The 20,002-nt window shown below is 49.1% G+C and overlaps 2 non-coding genes across 2 annotated transcripts; both read right to left on the minus strand.

Annotated features, from left to right (window-relative positions):
• Positions 1–3,341: 3,341 nt before the first annotated feature.
• On the minus strand, positions 3,342–3,415 carry Trnai-aau (transfer RNA isoleucine (anticodon AAU)). The gene has a single exon. It is a non-coding gene; the product is annotated as a tRNA-Ile (tRNA).
• A 12,406-nt stretch (positions 3,416–15,821) lies between these two features.
• On the minus strand, positions 15,822–15,895 carry Trnai-aau (transfer RNA isoleucine (anticodon AAU)). Its single transcript has one exon. It is a non-coding gene; the product is annotated as a tRNA-Ile (tRNA).
• Between the last annotated feature and the right edge of the window lie 4,107 nt (positions 15,896–20,002).

The following is a 20,002-nucleotide window of genomic DNA, read 5'->3' on the forward strand; positions in this document are numbered from 1 at the left end:
CAACTGGACAAACGGCCAATAACAGAAAAGAACATCGTTGGAAACTGGCCTACACAAACAACGGCGCGAGCCGCCCTGGAGGCACTGCTGCGTTACGTAGGACGGAACGTTCACACTATGCAACACGAGAACGCCTTCGCGGACTTCATGACAGTGCCCACAGAAACAGTTCTGTTTTGTGTGCGTGTGTGATTTTCTTTTCTTTCCTTCCTTTTTTGTTTATTCTTTATTTTCACTTATTTTTCTCTCTCTCTCTCCTTTAGCATCCCTTTACCCCTCGCCCGGTACAGGGTAGCCAACCGGAGATAACCTCTGGTTAACCTCCCTGTCTTTCCTTTACCTTTTTCTCTCTCTTCTCCGTTCAGAAGAGTTTCTCCGATGCACTCCAACACCTCTGCTACGAAACTTTCATCAGTGGTTAGTTTCGAATTCATTTTCCACAGTTCCCAAGAGAAGCTGCAACCTTTTGTCTTTCTTCCTATGTCACATTTAACTAGACAATGATCAGTGAAGGAAATAGGACAGACATTGTAACTGTTGCACATCGGTATTGCTGCAAGCGACACGTAAATGCAATCTAATCGCGCATGGCTGTTTGCCTGAAAGTGCGTGAAACGCACATCTCGCGACCCCATCATGCAGTCAGCCACGTCCTCCAATTTCCATTCAGTAATTATCGGGGCCAAAATGTCCCGATTTTTATCGCTCTTTAGGCCTCGATTTGACCTATCTCTGGCATTGAGAACACAATTAAAATCACCTAACAGTACCATATGCTTATCAGAAGACATGTGCTCCTTTAACTTTGAAAAAAAAAATGCGGCCGACCTTCTGGCACATTTGGCGCATAAATACACTCCACACGCCATTCAAGTCCACTCAATACAACATCGCACGAAACTAACCGGCCGGATGAACATGAAAAAAATTCACAGCATATCCACGGGGTGAATGATGATGAGTGGGCGAAGCTCCGGAGGGTATCATCGGATCTCCCGCTTAAGGGGACGCTAGCACAAACGCGTTAGAGACGTGCAGTACTCTCTAGTAAGGGGGAGCGGCCACAGCGTCTTACGCAGCCATTTACACATGCCGGAACGTGCACCGCGTTTGCCGACGCCATCACATGACTGCCGAGAGAGTATACCCCCGTATTCATAAACGCTCCTCGACTTGAACTTGACTTGCCACCGCTTTGGGCAGCGTGTTCGAAACGCGTTGAAGCTAAGCCGGAGAGGCCACAGCGTCTTACACCAGCTTCTTACACGGGCCGTAACGCGCTAGCACAAACGCGTTAGAAACGCGCTAGAAACGCGGCCTTTCGTTAATGTTGGGTATTTATTGCCATCGTGGTGCGTGTGTCCATGTCCGCTTCGTGGCGCAGTGGGCTAACTCCGCGCGCTCGTAGGCGAGGGGTCCCTGGTTCGATTCCGCGCTACGGACACAACTTCCGAATTTTTTTTCTCATTTTTCTCAGACTGGTTACACACTACTACTAGTACTACGACGGGGACGGAACGGGTGCCGCTATGAGGAGCTTCGCCCCTAAAAATACCTTGCACCGCGAGACCCGATAATTTCTTAACAAACAATACGCAACCCACCGACGCCCCTATGGCATGGCTCACTATCGCGTAATACCGCGACGTAAACCGCTGCACCATGCTCCGTGTCTCCTCGTCACCATCCACTTTTCTCTCTTGCACTGCTAACACGTCAAGGTCGTGGTCCACCAGGAGCCTGCACACTTGGCTCTGCTTTCGCTTGGCGGCCAGACCTCGAACGTTTAGCGTCGCCAGTCTAAGCGTCGGGTTGGTAGCCATGGCTGTCTAGTGAAATGAGATTGGGCCCGGAGCACGGTGCTTACCTTTAGCGTCTAGCGCTCCGCTAGACACCTCCAGGACCACCCGGTGGACTGGTGCCACGGGAAAGCGGTGGTGGCTCGTTGTCAGTCTTTTTTTCCGCTGTATTAATGTTGGGACGTGGCTTGTAGCTGCTGCGCCTGCCCACAGGTGTCTTCGAAGGCGGCACGTCCTCGCTACTTCCTTGGTTCGCTGCGTTGCTGCCTGCAATATGTTCAAGAGGACGTTTGACAGAGGCTCCGATGTTGCTGCCTCGTTGCTTCGTTCTTTTCCGACGGGTCTTCCTCGGTCTGCATTGGCACACATGCATCCACTGAGTTGCTTGTGCTTTCTTCCTTAGTCTTGCCTGCTGTATCTTCTGCCCCTCCCTCGGTAGCGTTGTTATCTACTGGTGCCACCGCCTCGACAGCCGGTGCAAGCGAACCGTCTGCCGCACTTGGGATTGCCTGGTCTCCTGCCCCCTTTGCCGCGTCCTCGGCCTCGGCCACATCCATCACCAAATGCGCGGCGTCGTCACACTCAGCCGGCCCGGTCGCCGAAGCGTACGTGCGTATGCACTGGTATTCCGAGTGACCAAACCTGCCGCATTGCGAGCACCGAGGGACCTTGCACTCCCGACGTACATGACCAAAGCCATGGCAGCGTAAGCAGCTGCATTGGGCGGCCAGGCACGACAACAAGGGCCAGTTCACCAGCGACCCTGATTTGGTGTGGGAGGTCTTCCAGCTTCACGCCGCTCTTGAGCAACACGGAGCGGGCAGTCGTCCCCTTGTCGCTGATACCTTGTAACCGTCATCGCTCTCGGGTGACCTGAACGACCTTTCCAAAGGCCGCCAGCGCCGTTATCACATCTTCATCAGCCACACCGTTTATTAGCCAATGAAGACGCAGCCGTACCTGCTGGTCTTGGGGGTCAACTACGATGCAGCGCCGCCCCTTTACCTTGAGCTCCTTGACGTCCAGCAGCCGTTTCGTGGCGTCGGTGTTGTTCATGGTCACCGCCCAGACGTGGTTGATCTAGTAAGGCCCAAGGGCAAGCACCTCCGGCAGCAGTCCTGTTGGGCCGAGAACGTCCCGAAAATCCTCAGCCCTGTAGGGTCTGGCTCGCACGTCACCGTGCAAAAACACGGTGTTCAGCACCACGCGTCCTTTTGGCAGGGGAGGCAAAATAATCTGACAGCCTGTGTCGTCTTCGCAGTTCACCCTGTATCCAGCGGCCAACTAGGGTCGCTGTCGCCGCTCCATTGGAGCCAATGACTCTGCTGACCGCACAGCTCTACTGCCGGAAGCAGAATAACTGACTGAGCTAGCAGGTCGGGCGAGGACAACGGCTGCCTCAATTAAACGACAACGATGAGTCACTTCATGTGCGCGTCGACGGTCACGGCGAAATCTGAGAGATCGGTCTATGCATTCAAAAAGGCAAAAAAGAGAACAATAAGCATGGGAGGCACTGGAGTGCGCACAAAAAGAAACGCGTGGCCTGCGCAGGGATCAAACCTACGACCTTCGCGTTATTAGCAAGACGCTCTAACCAACTGAGCTAGCAGGCCGGTTTTTTGTTATTCGCTTGAAGGTACATCATGTACAAAGCACAACAGAAGGACAAAACACTGTACAGAAATAATGACAAGGAATAATGTTAAAATAACGTCAAGCCCACCTTGCTGGGCGTGGGATGATTAAAAGTGATTTAATGAGATGAGGTCATTGAGAACGGGTAACCATTCCGGCCAGTGTTGCCAGGTTTGGCAATATATAGCCAAATTGGGCTACGGCAAAAATTCCTTGGCGTCGACTTGAACGAGTTGGCTATGTGGCTATATTTGGGCTACTGTGGGCTATAAGTGGCGCCCTGATCAACGCTATAGAGTTGGTTCTGATCGGGTAGAAGCAAATCTCGAAGGCTGTGTTTTAGCTGACTGAGCCGGCCACGTGGCTGTGCGCGTGTGCGTGCGCAAAATGACCCCCCGCCTTTCCTTCTCTCTGCGCTGTTGCCTGAGCCGGTGGCTTCGATGCACTTAAACTTACACCCCGCTTGACCGTTATGCGCCAGATCCCCGGGCATCGGGATGAACCTGGGAGTAGTGGGCTTTTCGCAGTACAATGTACTAACATGTCTATGCTCAGGAAGGGAGAGCAATAACATATGGTCGGGGCTGTCGGGCGATCGTGGCGCTGACATGCAAGAAGGGAAGCAAGGGTGGATGACACGCTCCTGTGGGTTCATGGCCATGTCTTCCGGATGAAGTATCGCGCCGGGCACAGCTTTCAACCTGCTCCACGTTTCTGGGGCGAAGCTTTACAGCCATTTTGCTTTTCCAGCAAGATGAATGTTTCTTCGTGCTTAGATTCGAGATTAATTTTGATAGGTTGGACGTAAGATCGGATCCTCCTCAGGGAGGAGAATCCAAACATGGGGAAGTGGGCCAAGTATGCGAGAACATATAAAAAAAATGGGAGCAAGACCCCGAGCCAAAGGTGGGTTCTGGTGCTTTTACTTCTATCTAGATGGTTTGTCCGTGATGTCGTGGATGCAGATACTCATTCTGCCAATATCGAAACATGTTTGCCACGATGACATCAGTGCACGCACCATGTCACATGAACCTCACCCGCCGTTTTAGCTTAGCTTGTGGGATGTCGTGCTGCTGGCTCGATGACGGGAGTTTGATTCCCGGCCACGGCAGCTGCATTTAGATCAAGGCGAAATGCAGGAACACCCGTGTACTTAGGTGTACGTTCAAGAACCCGAGGTGGCCAAAATTAATCCGGAGTCAACCACTGCGTCATGCCTCCCAATCATATCATGGGGTTGGCACGTAAAACCCCAACAATTATTAGAGATTTAGAATAGGGGCTTCAAACGTATTGGGACCCCAAAGAAATAGCGTCGAAGCCACTGCGCATGCGCAAGACGGCAACTGTGTTTGGGTTTTGCGTCGGGTACGCTATTTCATCGATTTAGCGGGAGCCCCAAAAGCTACCCCAAAAGCTTTCGTCAACAAACATGGCAGCGCCCATCGAAGCGACGGCTCTAACCTATAGCACAAAACTGGGCACGATTCGTGGTAACGCGTCAAGTTCGTAAGCTAGAAGAAGTTAGTGTGGTTATCGTTTTATCTCAACTAACATGTGTAATGAAGATTGATTCATTATACGCCGCTGATTTCGAATTCAATTGTCGATTTTATAGCTCGTAGGCCTATCACGGATTGACTTGGCTGGGTGAAGGTGCGTAAAGTTGGTTACTCAAAACAAAGCGCTACAAGTTGCATGCTACTAATAGAATAAGTTCTAAATTGTAATTAAAGGCGAGAACACGAAAGTCTAAATTACTTTTCTTATCATAAAATAGTAAATTTTATTTTAATATTTACAACAGCTTTTCTTTGACGCCTTAGTGCAAACGCAACACGCTATCCGCCAACGCAAAACGCCTATTCCCAAACTCGCCATTCCTGCATGCCCCAACGCTAACACCCGCAAAGCTCTGTGGGGCCCCAAATTTTAGGGGCCTCTATTCTAAAACTTTATTAGCAATCAACATGGTTTTTTTTTCACAGTAACCGGTTTTCACAGCATTACCACTGTTATCAATTTGTTGTTTACCATTGCTCTTTGTGCGCCGTCGCCGGCTTTTACCATTTGGACCAAGTTCGGGACGTGTTCGTCGCCGAAAACGACTGCGGGCTTGTTACACTAGTGTGCCGGTTTGCGCAGTAACCTTTTAAAGCTCTGCTTACACCGATTCAGACAGTGAGTGGCATCTGTTGCCTGGCCCTTTTCTTAACGCATGTTCTTGGCGTGCTAGAAACCTAAGATATCGGCCAGGTTGATGTAAATTGACACTATATAGGTAGTGTGTGTCCCAGCTAATCTGGGCCAAGATAATAAAAAATACGAGAAAACAAGATAGGACGATGAGACTAATAATGCGAGATATCATAGCGCGAAAGACTTGTTTTAGCTTATCAAAAAAGAAGCCGTGAGCACGTCGCCGGTGCAGATCGCTGGACAGCTGAACTTCTTCGCCGTAGGCAGAGATAACCTGAGAGATCGATGACGCTAAACATTATTTGTTGTTCGCGGCAGCTAAAAAGCACAGTTCGTAGTTAATATTACTGTAAATAACTAAAAATAATAACTTAACTATCTGTCATAAAATAAAAACACTGATTCGCCCTCTACAGCGATTCGCTGGAACTTGGGAGCTTCCGGGGCTAACCAAAAAGTGTTCTGTGCAAGCGCGATGTCGCTGTTGTTGATGTAAAGGGCCGACCGTCACGGCGGCACGAACATTTTGTTACGACGGGTTGTGGAAAAAAGGACTGCCGTAGTCGAGTGTGAAAATATATACGCAAATGAAATTGCAAATAAAAATGGCTATATATGGCTACGAAATATTTTGCACTTTTTTTTCTGTTTGGCTACATTTGGGCTACAACTTCTCTAGCTTTTGTCTACGCCGCCTCGTCGGACCTGGCAACACTGATTCCGGCTAATCTTCGCCTGCACAATATACATCCCTCGTGTATACGCTATACTTTCTATAAAGTATTCCCTAGCTGGGCGTGCGTTTACATCCGCATGCCTCACTGCCATACGCGTCTTCCATATTGCGTGCATGCTCAACAACATAAACATATCATACGGTATGTCACTTTCACAGTGAACCGGCAAAAAACGAATTCCGTATGGTGTTATAGGGAGGTCTTTCTTTAATGTTCGCTGCAGGATGTCCCAGTGAAAAATACAGCATCCCAACAGTCCAAAAAGATGTGATCTATACTCTCCGGCTTACGGCATAAAAGACAATTAATACTTCAACGAACAAATAGGCGCTTTTCCTGCAACCATGGTTTCACTGGCAATGCACCCGTGTGTAGTTGAAAAAAAAATGTCACAGTTTCGCCCTAAGGGCGAAGCAATGAATGCGATAGCAAGACAGCAATGTCATACGAAGTAAGGTGAGCGGTTTTGGTAGCAATATGAATTGTAGTAAACATGAGCTGATTAAGTAAGCAGGTGTGCTGCGGCGTAAGTAGACCGACATGAAGAGAGACTCGATGACAACGAGAAGGCGCGTGTGAAACGGTGGTGTGGATGAGAAGCGCTTCCCGTGGGCAGCGCGTGCGAAGGGACACACCTGTAGCGCTGCACTGCCGATCCAGGGCAGCATTGCATGTGTAGCGTGCGTTGGAAAATGTGGCCCGACTATTACTAACTGAATGAACAAGCGTGGTGTGAGCGCGCACAAACAAACACGAATAGATCACACTGAATGACCGCAGACAACGACTCTCAAAACGCTGGCAGCAAGCGCATATACGTCGCAGCGGGCGAAGGTACGTACGGTCTATCGCTTCAATGGAAACTGAGCGGCGAATGCACAGCGCATAGAAAAGGTCAGAGCCGTGTGGAGATAAGAGACAGTGCGGCCGGCGGGCGACGAGCGCGGTTGTTGGCAGGTTGTTGGCGCCGCTAAGAACATATTGCAGACTGTTGACCGTGTGAATATCGACAAGTTTTTCCCTCCCTACTTATTTGTTTTCTCCTTCAACACTTCTGTTTCATCCTTCGAGTATTCATTGGGATCTTTATATTGCTCCAGTGGCACACCAACATATTTGGTCGGCACGGTCCTCCATCTGACATTTTCATAGAAGTGTGGCACTGCCTCCCATGTGCCATGCCATAAACCCACACACTTATCCCAATTTATTGCACTACCGGACCATATGCAGTACTTGTCGGCTACTTTCACAGCTTCGCTAATACTTTCCCTATCTTCACAAAGAACGGCAATATCATCAGCATAAGACAAAAATTTGATCTCCGCCATCATAAGCTTAAAACCTCGTACTTTGTTATTGTGAATTATGCTCAAACAAAAAGGCTCTAAATAAATAGCAAACAACAATGGGGAAATTGGGCACCCTTAGCGGACGCTCCTAGCAATTTGAAAACTTTCAGTGACTTCTTTGTTAATTACAATGTTAGCCTCACAATTTCTATGCGACATTTTCACACCATCTAAAACAACATTCCCAACATTTACGTGTTCCAATACGGAAAAAAGTACGTCATGAACAACACGATCAAAAGCCTTCTAGAGATTTAGTTGTAACATCGCGACTTGTCTGTCCCATGCATCACAGCATTCGAGGATGCTCCTTGCTGTGTGGATGTTCGTTCCTATTTTTCGGCCCTTTATGCCGCACGTTTTGTGAGGACCTACGATTAACTGTATTACAGTCTGCAATCTCTTTGCTAGCACCTTCATGAACACCTTGTAATCGACATTAGTGAGGCTTATAGGACGGTAAGCACTCACAGATAAAAGCTTCACTGGATCGTCACTTTTGGTATCAGTACAATATGCGACCTTCTAAAGGATGGTGGTGCTTCGTTTATTTCGTACACCTCAGCGAAGAGCTGAAAAAGAGCCCTCGAGAGTTCATGCTTAAATGCCTTGTAAAAAGCAGCCCCAAGTCCGTCTGGACCCGGCGTTTTCCCTTCACTTAAATCATCTATTTCTCTTTCTATTTCAATTAAGCTATTTGGCATTTCAAGGCGTGACCTGGTTTCGTTATCTAAAGTGGGCATCAGCGACAAGAATTCACTGTCTAAAGAGGCCTCGTTTTTACGGCTGCATCCAAGCAATCCTTTGTAATAATCTACAAACGCTTGTTGTATCTTAAGTTTGTCCCTTGTAGTCTGTTCGCCGTATCGTATCTGTTTTATTTCCTTACGTGAGGCATATCGCTTCTCTTCGCTCATGGATCGTTTAGTGGGTGTTTCGCCGAGCCAGAGATGTTCTGCGCGTGCGCATATAACTGCGCCTCTGTATTTTTCTGTATCTATTATCTCAAGCTGATTCTTTATTTTTCTTATTTCGTCAGAGAAAGTGCCTGGCTGTGCACTCTCGACTGACAACAAGAATTCCAACTGACCACTGTAGTTCCTTTTCTTTTCTTTTATTGCGATAGCAATTATATGGACACTTGAACCGGATTTCTGCCGTCGGCGTCGTCGTCGTCGTCGCCGTCGCCGTCACCGTCGCCGTGACGTTCCCTATAGATAAAATCTTCGCCGCGCGCCGTATGCCCGAGAGGAAGCGTGCGGAGACGCGCGCTATCACGGAGAGCGAACGCACTCAATCTCCCACGCGCAAGCAAGGAAGCAGGAAGCCAGCGCCGGAGGGAGCAAGGGGGGGGGGGGGGGGGCGCACTTCTCTGCCAACAACCGCGCTCGTCGCTCGCTCGCACCGTCTCTTATCTCCACACGGCTCTGACCTTTAAGTGCATTCGCCGCTCAGTTTCCGTTGAAGCGATAGACCGCACGTACCTTCGCCCGCTGCGGCGTATGCTTGCTGCCAGCGTTTTGACAGTCGTTGTCTGCTGTCATTCAGTGTGATCTCTTCGTGTTTGTGCGCGCTCACACCACGCTTGTTCATTCAGTTCGTAATAGTCGGGCCACATTTTCCAACGCACGCTACACACGCAATGCTGCCCGGATCGGCAGTGCAGCGCTACAGGTGTGTCCCTTCGCACGCGCTGCCCACGGGAAGCGCTTCTCATCAACACCACCGTTTCACACGCGCCTTCTCGTGGTCATCGAGTCTCTCTTCATGTCGGTCTACTTACGCCGCAGCACACCTGCTTACTTAATCAGCTCATGTTTACTACAATTCATATTGCTACCAAAGCCGCTCACCTTACTTCGTATGACATTGCTGTGTTGCTATCGCATTCATTGCTTCGCCCTTAGGGCGAAACTGTGACATTTTTTCATTCCTGCGTAATGTTGAAGATCTCTCGATAGCTGTAACTTTAACTTTTCCTTAAACCACTCCCAGGCTTCAACGAATCTCCCCGACTCTGACAAGTGTAATTTTTCTATAAGTACTTTTACTTCGTCGACAAAAACTTTATCGTTAAGTAATTTGTTGTTGAATTTCCATAACTTCCACGAAAAACGTGACCTAAAGTTTTTCACTCCTATTGGAAACATGACGACGCTGTGGTCGCTAAACGATACCGGTTTAACATCATAACTGTTGCAAAGTGGTACGAGCACATCTGACACGTATACTCTGTCTAAACGGTAGTGGCAATGACGTTGGAAATGGGTATAGACAGGACCACATCCATTTTGCAGTACATTTCCAACATCCTCTAAGCCGCACTCTTGCAAAATCGTAGATAAAAACAAAGCACTTTGATCCCGAACAGGCAATCCCCTGTTCCTATCTTCCTTTAGGCACACGCAGTTAAAATCACCCAGCCACACCACGTTCTTTTCACATTTTAAATATGGTTCAACACTTGCAATAAAACCGATGTCGATATTTAACATTATTTGGCACATATACACAGATGACGCGCCATTTCTGAAACAAAAACGGAAAATCGCAAATGACAAGTCGGCCCCGTCTTCACTACTATAAACATATTTTTCCAGAACACCTAAACAATTTCGCAAGAATATCGCACAGCCTCCAGAGGTGCCAACTGAATGACACACGCAAACATTGTAAGAAGACCTAAAAGGTTCGACCATGCGATCCGTTTGCTCCTGACTTTCGACCTTCGTCTCCTGAACTGCTATCAAATCAAGTTCATACTCTCGGAACAGACGACTGACCTGGTATTGCTTTCGTATAGACCGTAGGCCACAAACGTTGAAAGTGGCTACGCGTAACGCTCTTCTAGTTAGCGAAGTCTGCGTGCAAGTTGGAACGGACCGCATGGTTCTTACCTCACACATAGGCTCGGCGTTGACTGCAGCCGCTGCTGAGAGACTTTCGGGTAAACACGTACACGGCGCGCACGCGGCACACCCTTCACATAATGCAGAAGCCATACTAGCCATGTCCTTTTAGGTCTATAGTTTCGAGGCCCCGAGTTGAAGCACAACCCTCGTTGCTACGAAGGTGGCTTCGCTGGCGGTCGGGTGCCCGCGCTGACGTTAGGCTTGGGCTTGGTGCTGAGTCGCCGGCCCAAGGCCACTTTCGCCGCGGGCTCCCCTCTGGGCTCTGCGCCTTGTCTGTCGCTGTCACCAGCGACATCCTCAATCGGTCGCTTTGCAGATGCGCCACTGACACCTGTACTCCCGACGTCCATGTCTTCTGGCTGTCTGTTCGACGCGTCGGAAAGTTTTCCCTCGTCCTTATTATCTTCCACCGGAGCTCGTTGTCAGCCTTGGATGTTTCATTTTGACGCTTGACTTCTTCCGTGTCGACCGCTCGGTTCTGTTTTTCCGTCGGTGTTTTCGAAAGGGGCGTGTACACGGGACCCCCTCTTCCACTGCTGGCTGCTTCTTCTGCGTCAACTTGGTCCATTATGTGCTCCGCGACACGGTCGCTTGTCACAGGACCTGCCACACTGGCGTATGTCTGAGTACACTCGTTGTCTTCATGTCCAAAGCGCCTGCATTGACTACACCAGGGTATGCGACAGTCGCGTCGGATATGCCCCGTTCGACGACATCGTAAGCACAGTGGCGCACGTCCCTGGCACAATCAGGAGCGTGTTGATACCACCCACTCGAAGCTGCTGTGGCAGATCCTCGATGGTCACTCCGGTTTTCAGTTCCAGGGTTACGGTGCGAGTAGATGTTCCCTTGTCCGTGATACCACTGACGCGCCAACGCTCCTTTGAGGCTTCGGTCACCTTCCCGTAAGCCGAAAACGCGGTGCGTACTTCTTCATCCAGTACGTAATGCAAAAGCCAATGAAGCTTTAGCCTGACGTCCTGCTTGTTCGAGTCGATAGCGAGGCATATCCTTTCCTTTAACTTGACGTCAGCAAACGCAAGCATCTTCTTCATTGCTTCTGGTGTGCTGAAGGTCACCGCCCAGATGTGATTCATCTGGAAGGCCCCTAAGGCAAGCACCTCCGGCAGCATTCCCAGACGAACCATCGTATCGCGGACGTCTTCCACACGGTAAGGTCTCGCCCTGATGTCTCCGTGAAGAAAAACAGTATTTGTAACACACGCACCTTTGGGTAACTGTGGCAAAATGACTTCATAACCCTGGTTTTCTTCGGCAAAAATCCTGTTTCCGCGACCCATGTGGGCCGCAATATCCGCTCCATCGGAGCTCATGATGACACAACCGTTCGCCAGTGTTGCCAGGTCCGACGAGGCGGCGTAGCCAAAAGCTAGAGAAGTTGTAGCCCAAATGTAGCCAAACAGAAAAAAAGTGCAAAATATTTCGTATCCAAATATAGACATTGTTATTTGCAATTTTATTTGTGTATACATTTTCACATTCGACAATGCCAATCCTTGTTTGCACAACCCGTCGTAATAAAATGTCCGTGCTGCCGTGACGGTCGGCTCTTTACATCAACAACAGCGACATCATGCTTGCACAGAACACTTTTTGGTTGGCCCCGGTAGCTTTTAAGTTCCTGTGAATCGCTACAGAGGGCGAAATCAGTGCTTTTATTTTATGACACTGCAGATAGTACTAAGTTATTATTTTTATTTATTTACAGTAATATTAACTACGAACTCTGCTTTTTAGCTGTCGTGAACACGAAATAATGTTCAGCGTCATCGATCTCTCACGTTATCTCTGCCTATACGGCACAGAAGTTCAGCTGTCCAGCGATCTGCGACAGCGACGTGCTCACGGCTTCTTTTTTGATGAGGTAAAATAAGTGTTTCGCGCTATCATATCTCGCGCTATTTGTCTCATCGTCCTATATTGTTTGCCCGTTTTGTTTTTCAATTAGCTTGGCCCGGGTTAGCTGATACACGCTCTATATACTGTCCATTAACATCAACCTTTCTGCCATCTTAGGCGTCTAGCACGGCAAGAACATGCGTTAAAATAAAGTGTCAGACAACAGATGCCACTCGCTGTTTGAATCGGTGTAAGCGGAGCTTTAAAAGATTACTGCGCAAACCGGCACACTAGTGTAAGAAGCGCGCAGTCGTTTTCGGCGACGAGTACATCCCGAACTCGCTTGAAATGGTAAAAGCCGCGACATCGTACAAAGAGCAATGGTAAACAACAAATTGATAACAGTTCTAATGCTGCGAAAACCGGTTACTGTGAAAAAGCAAACCATGTTGATGGCTAATAAAGTTTTAGAATAGGTGCCCCTAAAGTTTGGGGCCCCAAAGAGCTTTGCCGGCGTTAGCGTTGGGGCATGCAGGAATGAAGAGTTTTTAGAAGAGGCGTTTTGCATTTGCGAATAACGTGTTCCGTTTGCAGCGCCACTACGGCGTCAAAGAAAAGCTGTTATAGATATTAAAATAAAATGTACAATTTTATGACAAGAAAAGTACTTTAGAATTTCGTGTTTTCACCTTTAATTACAATTTACAACTTATTCTATTAGCAGCATGCAACTTGTTGCGCTCAGTTTTGAGCAACCAACTTTACGCACCTTCACCCAGCCAAGTCAATCCGTGTATAGGCCTACGAGCCATGAAATCGACAATTGAATTCGTAATCAGCGCCGTATAATGAATCAATCTTCATTGCACATGTTAGTTGAGAGAAAGCGATAACCGCAATCACTTCTTCTATCTTACGAACTTCACGCATTACCACGAATCGAGCCCAGTGTTGTGCTAAATTAGAGCCGTTACTTCGATGGCCGCCGCCACGTTTGCTGACGAAAGCTTTTGGGGCAGCTTTTGGGGCTCCCGTGAACACAAAATAATGCTGAATCGGTGAAATAGATGAAATAGCGTGCCCGACGCAAAACCCAAACACAGCTTCTGCCTTGCGCATGCGCAGTGGCTTCGACGCCATTTCTTTGAGGCCCCAAAACGTTTGAGGCCGCTATACTAAAACTCTCTAATAATTGCTGGGGTTTTACGTGCCAAAACCACGATATGATTGGGAGGCATGATGCAGCGGGGGACACCGGATTAATTTTGGCCACCTCAGGTTCTTTAACGGGCACCTAAGTACACGGGTGTTTCTCCATTTCGCCTTGATCTAAATGCGGCCGCCGTGGCCGGGAATCAAACCCGCGTCCTCGAGCCAGCAGCACGGCACCTCACAAGTTAAGCTAACACGGTGGGTGAAGTTCATGTCACGTGGTGCACTGATGTCATCGTGGCAAACATGTTTCGATATTAGCAGAATGCGTATCTGCATCCATGACGTTACGGGCAAGCCATCTAGAAGTAAAGGCACCAGAGTCCACCTTTGGCTCGGGGTCTTGCTCCCATTGTTCTTTATACGTTCTCGCATACTTGGCCCACTTCCCCATGTATGGATTCTCCTCTCTGAGGAGGATCCGATCTTACGTCCAACCTATCAAAATGAATCTCGAATCTAAGCACGAAGAAAAATTCCTCTAGCTGGAAAAGGAAAATGGCAGTAAAGCTTCGCGCCAGAAACGTGGAGTAGGTCGAAAACTGTGCCCGGCGCGATACTTCATCCGGAAGACATGGCCATGAACACACTGGAGCTTGTAATCCACCCGTGCTTCCCTTCTTTCATGTTAGCGCCACAATCGCCCGATGGCCCCGACCCTATGTTACTGCTCTCCCTTCCTGAACATAGCCATGTTAGTACATTGTACTGTGAAAAGCCCACTACTCCCAGGTTCATCCCGATGCACGGGGATCGGGCGCCGAACGGTCAAGCAGGGTGTAAGTTTAAGTGCATCAAAGATCAAAGCCGCCGGTTCAGACAACGGTGCAGAGAGGGAAGGAAAGGCGGGGGGGGGGGGCATTTCGCGCACGCACACACGCACAGCCACGCGGCCGGCTCAACCAGCTATAACATTGCCTTCGAGATTTGCTTCTACCCGATCAGAGCCACCTCTGGAGCGTGGATTAGGGTGCCACTTATAGCACAAACGCAGCCAAGTCGCAGACTTTCAGTAGCCCAAATATACCCACATAGCCAACTCGTCCAAGTCGACGCCAAAAAAAATTTCCCGTAGCCCAATTTGGCTATATATAGCCAAACCTGGCAACACTGGGAAATGGAATCACAGCTAGCAGGCCGGGCGAGCACAACGGCTGCCTCATTTAAACGACAACGATGAGTCACTTCATGTGCGCGTCGACGGTCACGGCGAAATCTGAGAGATCGGTCTATGCATTCAAAAAGACAAAAAAAATGTCACAGTTTCGCCCTAAGGGCGAAGCAATGAATGCGATAGCAACACAGCAATGTCATACGAAGTAAGGTGAGCGGCTTTGGTAGCAATATGAATTGTAGTAAACATGAGCTGATTAAGTAAGCAGGTGTGCTGCGGCGTAAGTAGACCGACATGAAGAGAGACTCGATGACCACGAGAAGGCGCGTGTGAAACGGTGGTGTTGATGAGAAGCGCTTCCCGTGGGCAGCGCGTGCGAAGGGACACACCTGTAGCGCTGCACTGCCGATCCGGGCAGCATTGCGTGTGTAGCGTGCGTTGGAAAATGTGGCCCGACTATTACGAACTGAATGAACAAGCGTGGTGTGAGCGCGCACAAACACGAAGAGATCACACTGAATGACAGCAGACAACGACTGTCAAAACGCTGGCAGCAAGCATACGCCGCAGCGGGCGAAGGTACGTGCGGTCTATCGCTTCAACGGAAACTGAGCGGCGAATGCACTTAAAGGTCAGAGCCGTGTGGAGATAAGAGACGGTGCGAGCGAGCGACGAGCGCGGTTGTTGGCAGAGAAGTGCGCCCCCCCCCCCCCCTTGCTCCCTCCGGCGCTGGCTTCCTGCTTCCTTGCTTGCGCGTGGGAGATTGAGTGCGTTCGCTCTCCGTGATAGCGCGCGTCTCCGCACGCTTCCTCTCGGGCATACGGCGCGCGGCGAAGATTTTATCTATAGGGAACGTCACGGCGACGGCGACGGCGACGGCGACGACGACGACGACGCCGACGGCAGAAATCCGGTTCAAGTGTCCATATAATTGCTATCGCAATAAAAGAACAATAAGCATGGGAGCCACTGCAGTGCGCACAAAAAGAAACGCGTGGCCTACGCAGGGATCGAACCTACGACCTTCGCGTTATTAGCACGACGCTCTAACCAACTGAGCTAGCAGGATCTTTTTTTTTTCTTTATTGCCGAAATAACGCATTACAGAGAATAAAACGTGGCAGCCAGGCTTTGGCTACCGCGGGATTAAAATATTTTCATACATGCTAACACATCAAGTACAGAGATCCAATCTGGTGGATTGGCTAGAGCGCGATACACATCTCGCACACGCACAACACTTTCAATAAAATGTTCGCGAACAGGGCCTACATTTTTATCAGCATGCCGATATTCCATTCTCGTTTTCCACAAGGCGTGGAGTCCCAGGACCATGATTAAATCGTACGGAATATCCTCGGATACGTCTACCGGCAAGAAACGAATGCCATATGGGTCAAGGGGTAATTGTTTCTTTAATGTGCGCTGAAGCACCTCCCAGTGAAAGATTGGGTCCCAACAATCTAGAAATGCGTGCTCGATCGTTTCTGGTTTCTTGCATAAGGAGCAGCCAGTAGTCCAGGGTACAAAGATGCCTTTATCTTTAAGCCAGGTTTTAACAGCCAGTGTGTTCGTGTGCAACTGAAAGAAGGTTTTAACTGATGGTTGTATAGGCATTTTCTTTACTCTTTTGAGCACATCCTGTCCTGGGCCTCCGCGATGTGGGATACGTTACAAGGGCTCTGGGAGCATGTTTTCCACTAGGTCCTTATATAGTTTTTTCTTCCTAACTATAAATAAATACTCTAAAGAAAATCGTGCGCTCAGCAACCTGAACGAGAGAACCACCTCGCGCAGGTATCCGGTTACAGAACCGTTAATCATTTCACGCGATGACACTATAAGTTCAGGGAGTAGTCGCCGCAGCCTCATTTGCATGACAGTGTGGAGGAACGGGTGATTTTGATCCCGTAAATACACAAATCGTGACACAACCTGTCTCAAAAACAAATGAACAAGGCCAAGCCCTCCTTTCTTAACAGGGCGAAACAAATTCGTTCGGATAGTCCGCTCCCAAGTGGACGCCCAAATAAAAACAGCAAAAACACGGTGAAGTTTTTGTATGCTAATTCGGGATGCACATAACACATTCATCACATACCAGATTTTCGAAATTAGAAAAACGTTGCAGACAGTAGCCCGTGAAAAAATAGACAATTGCCTGCCTTGCCACGCAGTAGACTTTTCTTTCGCGCATTGCGCCTGGTCAGGCCAGTACGCTTCTGGCTCACGATAAGATTCTAGTGGCGCGCCTAGGTAACGCGTTGGAATTGTTGACCGACGTAACCGAGAGAAATGCTCTGGCGTGACATTCCAGTCGCCATGCCAAAACCCGTAACTCTTATCCCAGTTTATTTGGGTGCCGGTGCAATCACAAAAGTCACAAACGATGTTAGTGGCTTGTTTGATGCTCTCACTGTCCGAGCAGAATACGGCGACATCATCTGCGTAGGCCAAAATCTTGACGTGCGCTGTCTGCAGCCTGAAGCCCGTAATAGCGTCACTGTGGTCAATGGCCAAACAGAGCGGTTCGAGATAAAGTGCGAACAGCAATGGTGACAAAGGGCATCCTTGTCTCACTGAGGAGCGAACGTTCACGCTCTCCGTAAGGTCACCGTTGACTATAATACGCGTGGTGCAGTCCGTGTAGGCCATTCTTACGCCTTCTAGTATTACATGGCCAACATTTGAGTGTTCCAGAATGCCGAACAAAACCTCGTGCGAGACACGGTCAAAAGCTTTTGCTAGGTCGAGCTGCATCATTGCCACGAGTTCGCCTAAAACGTCACAACATTCAAGCACACTTCGTGCAACGTGTATGTTTGTCGCTATGCTGCGCCCTTTAATACCACAAGTCTGATGTGGCCCTACCAGCTTTGTAATGATCCTCTGGAGTCTTTTGGCTAATACCTTCATAAGTATTTTATAGTCAACGTTGGTGAGGCTGATCGGACGATAATAACCCACAGAGAGCACAACGTGTGATCTTCTGAAAGACAGCGGAACTCGCTTGCTGTCATAGGCTTCAGCGAAAACCTTAAGCAACAAGGGAGCGACCCTACATTTAAAAGCTTTGTAGAAGGCGGCCCCAAGGCCATCGGTCCCGGGCGCTTTGCCCAGCGTCAAGTCGTCGATTGCATCCTCGACTTCCCGTAGGGTAATCTGCTGTTCCAAACGTGCTTTAACGTCGTCGCCTAGCTTCGGCATAAACAGTAAAAATCTCTCCCGGAAGCCTTCCATAATGTTCCTTTGTTGTCCAAGCAGCTCAGTAAAATGATCAGCTATCACGCGCATGATCACCTTCCTATCCGACGTCATATCGTTGCCACTAGCTATTTGACTGATTTCTTTCTGGCACGCATATCTCTTTTCATCAGACAACGCCCGCTTCGTTGGTCTTTCGACTACCCATAATTTTTCCGCTCTTGTCCGTATTATCGCGGCCTTATACTTCTCGGCGTCAATTTGCTCCATTTGGCTCTTCACGTCTCTCATTTCCTTCTTAAAAACACCAGGCTGGATGTTTTCCATGCAAGTAAAATATTCAAGCTGCTTGCGAAGCTCTCGTTCACTTTGGTTCTGCTTATACTTGAGGACGCTACCTCGTTCGATGGCAGCTATTTTAACACTTTGTTTAAATTCCTCCCATTCGGCGGCTAGATTTGTTGACTGCGCAGCGCGTAGCTTGTCCAGTTCATCCGTCACTATTATATGAAGTTTTCGTCCTCCAGGAGCTTCACATTAAATTTCCAGAGGTTCCAATTTAAACGTGTTTTCGACTGCCCTCTTCCAAACCCGGCAATAACCAAACAGTGGTCGCTAAAAGAAATCGGTTTCACATCGTACGCGGTGCACAACGCAACTAGTTAAGCTGAGACGTAGATTCTATCCAGCCTTGCATGGCTATCTCGCTGAAAGTGGGTAAAAATCGGGCGAGTACCATTGGGAAAAACGTTGCCCACATCATCTAAACCGTGATCATGTACTATCTCCGATAACAACTCGGCGCACTTATCACAGATACGGCTCTTTTTGGATCGATCTTCAGCTGCACAAACACAGTTGAAGTCGCCTAGGAGTAATAGCACTTTTTCACAGTTTAGGTACGTTTGAAACCTGGCAAAAATTTTTGCTATCTCTTTCAACATTCGGTGCATAAGCGCACACAACGCGGTAACTCAGACCCGAAAGTGTAAAATCCACCACTAAAAGACGGCCAGATTGGCACGACTCAATTGTTTGTACGCCACTACAGAGGTCCTTACGTATGAAAACGGCACAACCGCCAGAACTGCCAACAGCATGACAAAAATGTACATTGAAATGAGGACGAAAAACAGACACCATTCGGTCGGCTACTTCCTGGCTCTCTATTTTAGTCTCCTGAACTGCGATCAAGTCCAAATCGTTTTCGAGCAGTAAGCGGCTTAATTGGCATTGTCGCCTTCTAGCGCTTAGCCCTCGTACATTCAGTGTTGCTACGCGCATGGTCGCTTCAGTTAACAAGGGCATGACTGCAAATTAGGTTGCCCTTCCGAATGATGTCCGTTGCGAAGAACAAACCAGAGATGAAACTTATTGCCGTAATTTTCTCGTAGGATGACACCGCGAAACGAAACGCGGCCAGCGGCCGTAAAGCTGTCGCGTCTGGAGAGCAGCACAAGCAAAGTGATGAAAATTGCACTTTTTGACACTTTTCGACCCTCCCCAACCCCCATTTACTCGCCATAAGGAACATCTCTTACGGAGGCGGATTCACCGCCCGCAGTGGTTCGCCCGGAATGTTAGGTCGCGGTCTATAAGGGGAGCGCCTCACACCTGGCGTTTTCGTCGGCGGCTCGCCGCCTCCACCGTCGTCCCGCTGTTGCTCACTGTCCACCGTCCTCTCATGCGCCCGCTTCCCGGCCATCGAGCTAGCTCCGTCGCGCGAAACATCCATGCACTCCACGGATTCAGTCACGCTCACCGGAGGCTGCACATCTGGTGGCGTATCCCGTCCAGTCGATGCAGAGTGAACACCTTTGGCGGGCTCGTGCTGGTCCTTGGAAGTTACGGCGTCTTGCTGCTTGTTACGCTCGCCCTCCGGACAAGAGGACGGTGTAGACGGCTGTGCTTCACTGGAGTTTGCCTGAGGCGTCGCCTCTTCAAAGTCTGCCTCGTCCATGAGCAGGTCGGC

Source organism: Dermacentor silvarum, chromosome 5 (assembly GCF_013339745.2).
Source record: "Dermacentor silvarum isolate Dsil-2018 chromosome 5, BIME_Dsil_1.4, whole genome shotgun sequence".
NCBI lineage: Eukaryota > Metazoa > Arthropoda > Arachnida > Ixodida > Ixodidae > Dermacentor > Dermacentor silvarum.